General features: G+C 43.1%; 1 long non-coding RNA gene across 2 annotated transcripts; it reads left to right on the plus strand.

Annotated features, from left to right (window-relative positions):
* The first annotated feature begins 680 nt into the window (after window positions 1-680).
* LOC118453288 lies at window positions 681-5,962 on the plus strand. 2 transcript variants are annotated; one of them, XR_004843212.1, is made up of 3 exons: window positions 681-2,180; window positions 3,844-3,900; window positions 5,216-5,962. It is a non-coding gene; the product is annotated as an uncharacterized LOC118453288 (long non-coding RNA). The 2 variants fall into 2 exon arrangements; XR_004843213.1 differs by having other exon boundaries at window positions 681-1,518.
* Window positions 5,963-10,105: the final 4,143 nt, after the last annotated feature.

A 10,105-nucleotide genomic window follows, 5' to 3' on the forward strand; every position in this document is an offset into this window, starting at 1 on the left:
GGAGTTCGATGCAGTTAAAGAAGTTGCCGTCAGGGGGCTGGAGCCCCTCTCTTATGAGGACAGGCTGAGAGAGCTGGGCTTCTTCAGCCTGGAGAAGAGAAGGCTGCGGGGAGACCTGATTGCGGCCTTTCAGTACTTAAAGGGGGCCTACAGGAAAGATAGGATCAAACTTTTTAGCAGGGGCTGCTGGGCTAGACTTCAGAAAAGTAATAATAAAACTCGTAGTAGTCTCGCTTCAGGTGTCGGCCTGTGGTCCAGATCAGCCTTTAGCTGTCCGCTGGAGTGGTGAGGAGGAGTTCGATGCAGTTAAAGAAGTTGCCGTCAGGGGGCTGGAGCCCCTCTCTTATGAGGACAGGCTGAGAGAGCTGGGCTTCTTCAGCCTGGAGAAGAGAAGGCTGCGGGGAGACCTGATTGCGGCCTTTCAGTACTTAAAGGGGGCCTACAGGAAAGATAGGATCAAACTTTTTAGCAGGGGCTGTTGCGATAGGACACGGGGTAATGGTTTTAAACTAAAAGAGGGTCAATTCCGACTAGATACAAGGAAGAAATTTTTTGCGATGAGGGTGGTGAAACACTGGAGAAGGTTGCCCAGAGAGGTGGTAGATGCCTCATCCCTGGAAGCATTCAAGGTCAGGTTGAACGGGGCTCTGAGCAACCTGATCTGGTTGAAGATGGCAGGGGGGATGGACTAGATGACCTTTAGAGGTCCCTTCCAACCCAAACCATTCTACGATTCTGTAAGTTGTTCAAATGCTTCCTAGCCAAAACTAAGAAGTTTAACTTAAAACATGGTAAAAGATTCTTTACCAGCCTGCAATGATTTGCTGGAGCTGGTCTCAGTCTGCAGAGTTTTCTCTGAAACTGACTGCTGAGGAAAACCCCACTTCCCTGCTAGAAACACAGAAAACCCACCAAAGCCCACAGCACACTCTGTAACTAGGGAGCTCTCAGGCACTTGAAGGTGCCTGAAGCTTTGGGTGCGAAGCTTCAGTGGCTCCAGGCAGGTGCTCCATGCTGCAGGAGTGGTAGGGGGAGCACCCGTAACTCCTCAACTTCTGTTTGCCACCGAAGGACACAGGGAAATGTTTGGTGTAACCAGTCTTATCCCCTTGCTTTAACTTCTATGAAGCAAAGCAAGCTGTTGGTGATAACCTGGCGATGCATGTGGTTAATCTGCAGAGACAACTGAAAAGATTTCTAGGAAGAAAAAAAAAAAAGGAAGAGGGTAACAACCTTATTGATCTTCTTCGAGGGACTTTAGCCTTGCATCAAGGCTGAAGTAAAATTTAACTTGGAAGCAAGTTTTTATTTAAGGAAGCTATATGTGTGAAGTTGGAACTGCTCACAAAGATAAGTTTTCTACCTGTGTTCACATTTAAAAACCTTATTCTTAACTCATTTTTCCTTATGGTGCACTTTCCAAAAATACAATTTTAGAAGCGTGACTCAGGATTAAGGAAAGAACAGAACTAGTGGACACCGACCTCTTTTGTACTTGTGAATTACATGAGCCAGCAGGTTAGAGATTTTTTTTTAATCTCCATTTAGCACATGAGTGATGTGCACTTAGCAACTGCTTAAACTTGCTATTTTATACCTGATTCTAAACTTATTGCGTGTTCCTCAAACTCTCCTTTGATCTTACCTTTATTAATTTCCTGTGGTTTTCTTGATGCTCATCGCTGCAGTATGAGAGAAGCATGAACATTCATTGTAATACTTTAGACAACATGGAATTTCACACTTGTGGTACTTGAGTGGAAATATTTTAACCTTTGGAGTACAAAGGATTTGATTTTTTCAGAGTAGAGTCTTACAAGCTTTATGACAACTTCTGTAGAAGCTCATCCCCCCCATACATTGGCTTGAGCTGTGGGTGAACGCTCAGTATTTCTGTGTTTTGGGATGCTGGGTCTGAAATCAGACACTTGGATTAGCATCACACAGTCATCCTGCAAAAGGCAAGAGGGGATTTTAGTTGTCTGGAGTGACGTTCAATTATGTAAACATGAAGTGCTATCTTTTCTTTCTTCAATCTTGTTTTTCTTGTGTATCTCCCAAATTCTACACAAATGAGGCACAATACATTCAGGAAGAAGACTTTTCTTCAGAACTCTCACACATCCTCAGAGGAGTTTCTAGCAGTTTAACAAATAAAATGGAAGATACTTGGAAAAACTGTATGTAATCAAATTGTTAATATGTACCTTAAATTGTGCGCACAGAGGGTTGACTTAATTTCATACAGAAGTGCTATCATAAGTTTTTAGTACCTCAGTTTGTGGCCTTGATGTTTCTAATATTTTCCTGCCTGTAACTATCTTTAAAGACGACTGTTTCCTCATATGAAACACATAGTTTAGTGGCAGTGTTGAAACTTTGAGGTCTTCAGCACAGGCCTCTTTCATTTGGATTAATTAAAACAGTGGGTTGACAGCTGCTATTTGGATTGATGTTGGGGCATTTTCACAGTGGATTTTGTGATTTCTCTGAGCTGTGAGACTCACCCCATTGTATGAGGTGGTTGTCCTCTCATCAAGACTGGCTCTTTCTCATTGTCCTTTTTTTGGTTTACCTGTTTTCCTAGTTGTTTCCTGGCCCCACCCCAGTCTCCCTATTGACTGTTCTCCATATTTCTCATCTGTTACTTCTCTGCACTCATTTCTTTGCCTGACTAGTTAACAGCTCTTCCTGTTCATCTCAAGAGTGTTCCCAGACCTCTCAGATTAATTCCCCTTTGGCCTCAGCCTCTCTTCCAATCTTAGTCTCTGCCTAAGACTAAACACCTTTCTTCTCCATGTCCTAGAATAAGTCTGATTCCTTGCCCTAATTTATTCTGTTGTCTCTGCCTGGGTTTTGTAGCTTTTCCTTTGAAATTAAACAGCTCCCTGAGATTTTGTCTGCTAAAAAGGATGGAATGGCAATTACCATGCTCAGTGAACAGCACTGGAGAAGCTGGATCTGCCTCCAGCTGTTGCCCCCTTGCAAGTAGAACCAATTATTGTGATATCCCTGCTAGCCTCTGGTAGCATTAGGCTTCTACCTAGATGGCCTAACCACATGTAGGAGCTGTGCATTCTCAGTGGCATAGGATGCTGAAAAGTTTCAGGTTTAAGGTGAGCTTAGTTCTGAGTTTCCCTTGACAATGTGCACCCTCCAATTTTTTTAAAGGCTTAAAAAGTCATTGGTATGGGCAAAAGGCTAATCCAGCTGAGCTTTGAATTCCTGCTTCAAGGTACCACAGTGGTAAAGCACTTAACTGGAAGGGGAAAAAAAGAAAAGGGAGGGGCGTTTAATAAGGGTAAATAATACAGTTTTGTCCTCTTCTTGGAAGTGGTTGAATCTTTCAAACAAAAAAGAAAAACCTAAGACAGGCCTACTGTATGGAAGTTTACAGGCAGTAATTTTTGTAGATGCTGTCATGAAATCTGCTTGTGATAAGATGCAAGATCTTTCAGGGCCTGAAAATGGGGATCACTGATTCTGGAAACAATAAATCTTTGAAGTTTTATTTTGAGCATAGGAATGATAGCTCCTAAAAGTACTAGTCGTTCCTTAAGTGATTGGGATCATGGCAGGTATTTTGGCATCTTTCATTAGTAGCCATTACCTTAAAATGATTATCTTATTGTTTGTAATCTCTCAAAACAGACTAGCTGTTAATTACTCAGTGAAGTGTGAATACTACATTCGCATTGTGTAGGTGGATACTCACCAGAATTTTACTGTGTAGCAGCCAGAATGAATAAAATTTTCAATGTTGTTTTATTGGGTGCAGTCAAGATGTCTGGTATTTTCTTTTTTTTTTTTTTTCAGTAGTGTCCTTTCTGTTCTGTTTTCCAGAGAAAGAGCAGTCAATAAACCGAGCTGGCATTATTCAAGAGGATATTCAGCCTGCAGGTATACTTGATTCAAGTATTTGCATTGATTGTTTCAAAGACCTTGTTGAAGTAAGACCTGAATATTTTTATGGATTTAAATAATACAGTGAAGAGTACATTCAAAAAATATGTATAGAATAAACTTACCATGGAAATATTTTTTCAGGCTAATTCTTCACTTGAAAATTACGGATTTAACGAAACTTGTTTTAAATTGACTTAAATGGCCAAATAAGTTGTAGAGATTCTGTTATCTTCACAGTTTCTTAAATAGATGCCAGTTTCCACACCAGAAATTAACTTCTGAAGCAGCTCAGAGCAAGCAAGAGCAATGGGTGGGCTGTGCTCTAGATGTAAAGAATATGCTGTTGCACCCTGGTTTTGTGGAATACTGTTTTACAACTCTGCTGAAACGCAACTTAGGACCATTTATGAACTAGCCTCATGGGTGGAGATGTAAGGCAGAAATCCATGACACGTAAAGGAAAATTAGGAATGCAGCACTAATAGCTTTTTGATCTCTACTGTTGCCAGTAGAAGGTGTAGAAAAGCATATGAGGGGAATAAAAATTAAAGTATGGCAGAACATCCTTGACAGTTCATTGTTTCCTAGGTGATGGAGCAGGCTGTTCATTGTGCAAGGTTGGCACTTCTTGTTTAAAGACATGAGAGTGCTTGTCTTGATGAAACAGTTCATATCTGAATATGTTAAACGGTAACTTATTCCTATTTTTAGAAAGGCCTAACATCAGCAGCAGGGGAAAACCAAATAGGATTAATGCCATGTCGTTAGTACACATATCAGTTAAATCATCAGTGCAGGAATTACTTTCCAGGAAAGTGGTGAAATGCTGAAGAGGAGTAGGAAGGGAATTGTGAAATAGAAGTGTGGTAAACCTGCCTTTTTTATTAAACATTAAAAAGGACTGGACTGGCTCATTTATGCAAGATGCAGATACTTGATGACCAGTTCTCCTCAGTATAACTTTTCAATCTAGATTTAGCTGCTAATGAGAAGCTAGAAGTGCCACTAGTTGAAAGTGAAATCTAGACAAATTCAAGTGCAAGGTACAATTCTAGATGGTTGTTCCAGCAGTATTAGAACACCTTACTTATGGGTATGACAGGTTTTTCCTATTATCTGAAGCTTAAGATCAAGGTGAGGTTGTCTTGCTAAATATTCTTGCAAGCTTAAGCAGAGCTGTGAGTTCGGTGCAGAAATTGTTAGGTTCTTTCAGTGTTTCGTACACAAGGCTGGAGTAGCAGACCAATTTATTTTTTTTTCTCCAACAGTCTAGTTATGAACTGCCGGTATTCTCATATTTGATTTGTAGGGTTAAAAGTGTGGTCTGATCCATTTGGAAGAAAGTAATGTTGCCAGCTGGGTGTATTGCAAGGCAAAACTGCAGATGGACATCTTCAGCTGTTTCTTCTTTCACTGAAGTGTGTCTTTGGGTGTCGCTGGAGAAGAATTCTGAATATGCTGTGTGGGCACGTGAGGAGCAACAAACGCTACTGGTTGGAATCCCAAGAGATGAAAACATGCTAGTTTTGACAGAGGATGCTGGGGTGTAGTGCACAGACTCTTAGCTGAATGATTCTTTAGTTTGGAAGTGAAATATTTATTTCCTTGAGAAAAGGGAAGAGGAATTATTTTTGTGGTTAATCTGTAAACACTTGTAGAATAAATTATGAATAGAATAAATTGTGCAGACCGCTGCAGTTTCCTCCCTAACCTGAGAATTACTTTTTGTGGTTTTATTATGAAAACATGACAGAAGTATATACTGAGAGAGATCAGTGCAGAAAATAAAGATGGTGAGTGTAAATTTGTACATTAAAATTTATTCTTTTTAAACAACGTGTATTATTTTCATTTGTTTTGCAGTTAGTTGTGGCTGGTTAGCCTTGGCCAGCTGCCAGGTGCCCACTTAGCCACTGCCTTGCTCCTGCTCCTCAACAGGACAGGGGGAGAAAATAGGATGACAAAGCTCGTGGGTCTGGATAAACATAGGGACGTTGTTTACCAGTTACTATTGCAGGCAAAACAGACTCAACTTGGGGAAAATTAATGTAGTTTATTGCCAGTTAAAATAAATTTGGATAGTGAGAAACAAAAAACATAAAAGAATATCTTCCCACTGCCTCCTGTTTTCCAGGATCAACTTCACTCCTGAATCCTCTGTTTCCTCCCTGCTGGTCCCCTGAGCAGTGGATGGGGTTATGGTCAGTTTTTAACCGTTCTTCTGCTCCTTCCTTCTCACACTTTTCCTCTGCTCCTGTATGGGCTCTTCAAGAGCTGAAAACCCTTCAGGAAGTACCCAGCTGCTGCGGTGTGGGCTCCTTCCCAGGCTGCGGTGCGGGTATCTGCTACAGTGTGGTCTTTTCCATGGGCTGCAGGGGAATCTCTGCCCTGGTTCCTGGAGCACCTCCTCCCCCTCCTTCTTTTCTGACTTTGGTGTTTATACTGCTGTTCCTCACATTTTTTTCCCCTCATTCCTCTGCTTGCCTGATGTTTTTGCAAAGGTGCCACCACTTGGCTGCGGGGCTGAGCTGTGTCTTGCAGTGGGTCCTTTGCAGAGCTGGTTGGAACTGTCTGTGGCTGGCACCGGGTGACTCCTGCAGGTTGCCTTCCTTGCTGCCAAAACCTTGGCTGGTGCACCTGATACAGGAGGTTGACACCAAATGTTGGGTTAGAGAAGCAGATGCTTTTTAAAAAAGATTCTTTAAAGTACTTTTTCATAGTGAGCATAATGGCCACTAGAAGAGGCAAGTAAAGGATTACCCCTACTGAAAATCTTTACCCAAACTGGATGTCTGTCTTGATAAGTTCTGGATAAACTCTGTGCTTTCAGATTTCGAAAGAAAGAAGCAGTCTATAAGGTGTACTTGCAGTCTATAACCTAACTAGTATTGTTCTTGAGTACAGGTGTAGTATGTACATTTAACCTTACACTGTCTTTTCTTGATTTATTTTTAGCACTTCATTATGGTACGCACCATTTTAAAGACCATTGCAGGATCGTGTATGTTATGAAGAATGTATGTGCAGTGAAAGTTAGCAGATGTTAGTTTCTTATTTTTTTCTGACGTCACACAATTTTATTAAGATGACAAATTAGAGACTCTAGGTTTACAGTGTTCTTTTCCAAACTGCCATTCTGTTACTTGCTATTCCTTTTCTACCTGTCGTTGTCATTCCCCTCCTACTCAGTCATGTTTTCTCTTCAGCGTTATTTGTTGGAGTGGGGTTTTTTTGACTCCTATTATTACTCTAAGCATTACTTCTTTTGTTTGTTTGCTTGCTGGTAAAATGTGACCATATTTGAGTCCTTAGATTCTCAGGTGATTTCACGTGATGGCTAAAGTCAGACTGAGTGTATGCATTCACTGTAGGGCTGTTCACAGAAGTTTCATTACAGAGCACAGAGCAACACTGTCACAAAGTTAATTCAGTGTTTGCTAGGAAAAGAAGAATCAATTAAACTGGAGAACAAAGAGGATTTTATCACTTAAATCTTTCTTCGATGAGACTGTGGAAATGAGGGAGCCTTGGTTTTTATTTTCTTGAACAAAACATGACACTGATCCATCAGACAGTTTCAGCCAAGTTGTTTTGTCTAAAATATCTTTCCAGTGGAAATACAGCATTGCTTAAATGCAGATGCTCCATCTATAACTGTCATAGAATCAGTAAGGTTGGAAAAGACCTCCAAGATCATCAAGTCCAACCATGGACCCAACATCACCGTGCCTACTAAACCATGTCCTGAAGTGCCACATCTACATGTGTTTTGAACACCTCCAAGGATGGTGACTCCACCACCTCTCTGGGCAGCCTGTTCCAATGCTTGACTACTCTTTCAGTAAAGAAATGTTTTTTAATAACCATGAAACCTCCCCTGATGCAACTCAAGGCCATTTCCTCTTGCCCTATCACTTATTACCTGAGAGAAGAGACTGACACCCACCTCACTACAACCTCCCTTCGGGTAGTTGTAGAGGGTGATAAGGTCTCCCCTCAGCCTCCTCTTCTCCAGGCTAAACAACCACAGTTCCCTCAGCAGCTCCTCGTAAGACTTGTGCTCCAGACCCCGCAACAGCCTTGTTGTCCTTCTCTGGACATGCTCTAGTGCCTCAATGTCCTTCTTAAACAGGGGGGCAATCACTTCACTATTCATGCTAGCCACACTATTCCTGATACAAACCAGGATGCCATTGGCCTTCTTGGCCACCTGGACACACTGCTGGCTCATACTTAGCTGGCTGTTGACCAGTACCCCCAGGTCCTTTTCCACCAGGCAGCTCTCCAGCCACTCTTCCCCAAGCTTGTAGTATTGCATGTGGCTGTGACCAAAGTGCAGGACCCAGCACCCAGCCTTGTTGAACCTCATATAATTGGCCTCGGCCCATCAGTCCAGCCTATCCAGATCCCTCTGGAGAACCTTCCTACCCTTAAGCAGATTAACACTGCCACCCAACTTGGTGTCATCTGCAAATTTACTGAAGGTGCACTCAATCCCCTCATCCAGATCATTGATAAAGATATTAAACAGAACTGGCCCCAAAACTGAGCCCTGGGGAACACTGCTTGTGAACGGCCACCAACTGGATTTAACTCCATTCAACACAACTCTGGGCTTGACCATTTGGCAGTTTTTTACCCAGCGAAGAGTATGCCTGCCTAAGCCATGAGCTGCCAGCTTCTCTAGGAGAATGCTGTGGGAGATAGTGTCAAAGGCTTTACTAAAGTCCAGGTAGACAACATCCACAGCCTTTCCTTCATCCCCTAGGTGGGTCACCTGGTCATCAAGGAGATCAGGTTGGTCAAGCAGGACCTGCCTTTCATGAGCCCATGCTCACTGGGCATGATCCCCTGGTTGTCCTGCACATACCTGGTGAGTGCATTCTAGATGAACTGCTCCATAATCTTCCCTGGTACCGAAGTCAGGCTGATAGGCTGGCAGTTCCCTGGATCCTCCTGGCCCTTGTAGATGGGCGTCACATTGGCAAGTGTCCAGTTGTCTGGTACCTCCCCTGTTAACCAGGTCTGCTGATAAATGCTGGAGAGTGGTTTGGCAAGCTTCTCTGCCAGCTCCCTCAGTATGCTGGGGTGATCCCATTCAGCCCCATAGACTTGTGAGTGTCCAGGTGGTGCAGCAGGTTGTTAACTACTTCCTTATGGATTAAACGGGTTTTATTCTGCTCTCCATCCCTGTCTTCCAGCTCAGGGGGCTGAAACGCTGGGGATAATGGGTCTTACTCTTAAAGGCTGAGGCAAAGAAGGCATTAAGTACCTCAGCCTTTCCCTCATTCTTGGTGGCAATGTTCCCCCCCACATCCAATAAAGGATGGAGATTCTCCTTGGCTCTCTTTTTGTTGTTAATGTATTTGTAAATTATTTTTTTTTTATCTTTTACAACAGTGGCCAGGTTGAGTTCTAGCTGGGCTTTTGCCTTTCTAAGTTTCTCTCTGCATGGCCTAACAAGATCTCTATACTCTTCTTGAGTTGCCTGACCCTTCTTCCAAAAGTGGTAAAATCTCCTTTTTTTCCTGAGTCCCAGCAAAAGCTCCCCGTTCAGCCAGGCCAGTTGTCTTCGCCGCTGGTTTGTCTTATGGCACATGGGGACAGCCTGGCCCTGCACCTTTAAGACTTCCTTCCTGAAGAATACCCATCCTTGCTGGATCCCTTTGCCCTTCAGGACTGCCTTCCAAGGGACTCTCTCAACCAGTGTCCTGAACAGGCCAAAGTCTGCCCTCGGAAGTCCATGGTAGTGGTTTTGATGACCTCGCTCCTTACTTCACCAAGAACCAAGAACTCGTACCATTTCATGGTCGCTAAGCACAAGACAGCCTCTGACCACCACATCTCCCACCAGTCCTTCTCTGTTTGTAAACAGCAGGTCAAGCGAGGCACCTCCCCTGGTAGGCTCACCAGCTGTGTCAGGAAGTTATCTTCCACACATTCCAGGAACCTCCTAGACCGTTCCCTCTCTGCTGTGTTGTATTTCCAGCAGATGTCTGTTAAGTTGAAGTCCCCCTCAAGAATAAGGGCTAGTAATCGTGAGACTTCTGCCAGCCCCTTGAGGAATGCTTCATCTACCTCTTCATCCCTGTTGGGCGGTCTATAACAGACTCCCAGCAGGATATCTGCCTTGTTGGCCTTACCCCTCATCCTTACTCATAAGCACTTGACTTTATCATCACATTCGTTGAGCTCTGTG

The sequence above is a fragment of the Egretta garzetta genome, unplaced genomic scaffold (assembly GCF_000687185.1).
Source record: "Egretta garzetta isolate BGI_Z169 unplaced genomic scaffold, ASM68718v1 scaffold151, whole genome shotgun sequence".
NCBI lineage: Eukaryota > Metazoa > Chordata > Aves > Pelecaniformes > Ardeidae > Egretta > Egretta garzetta.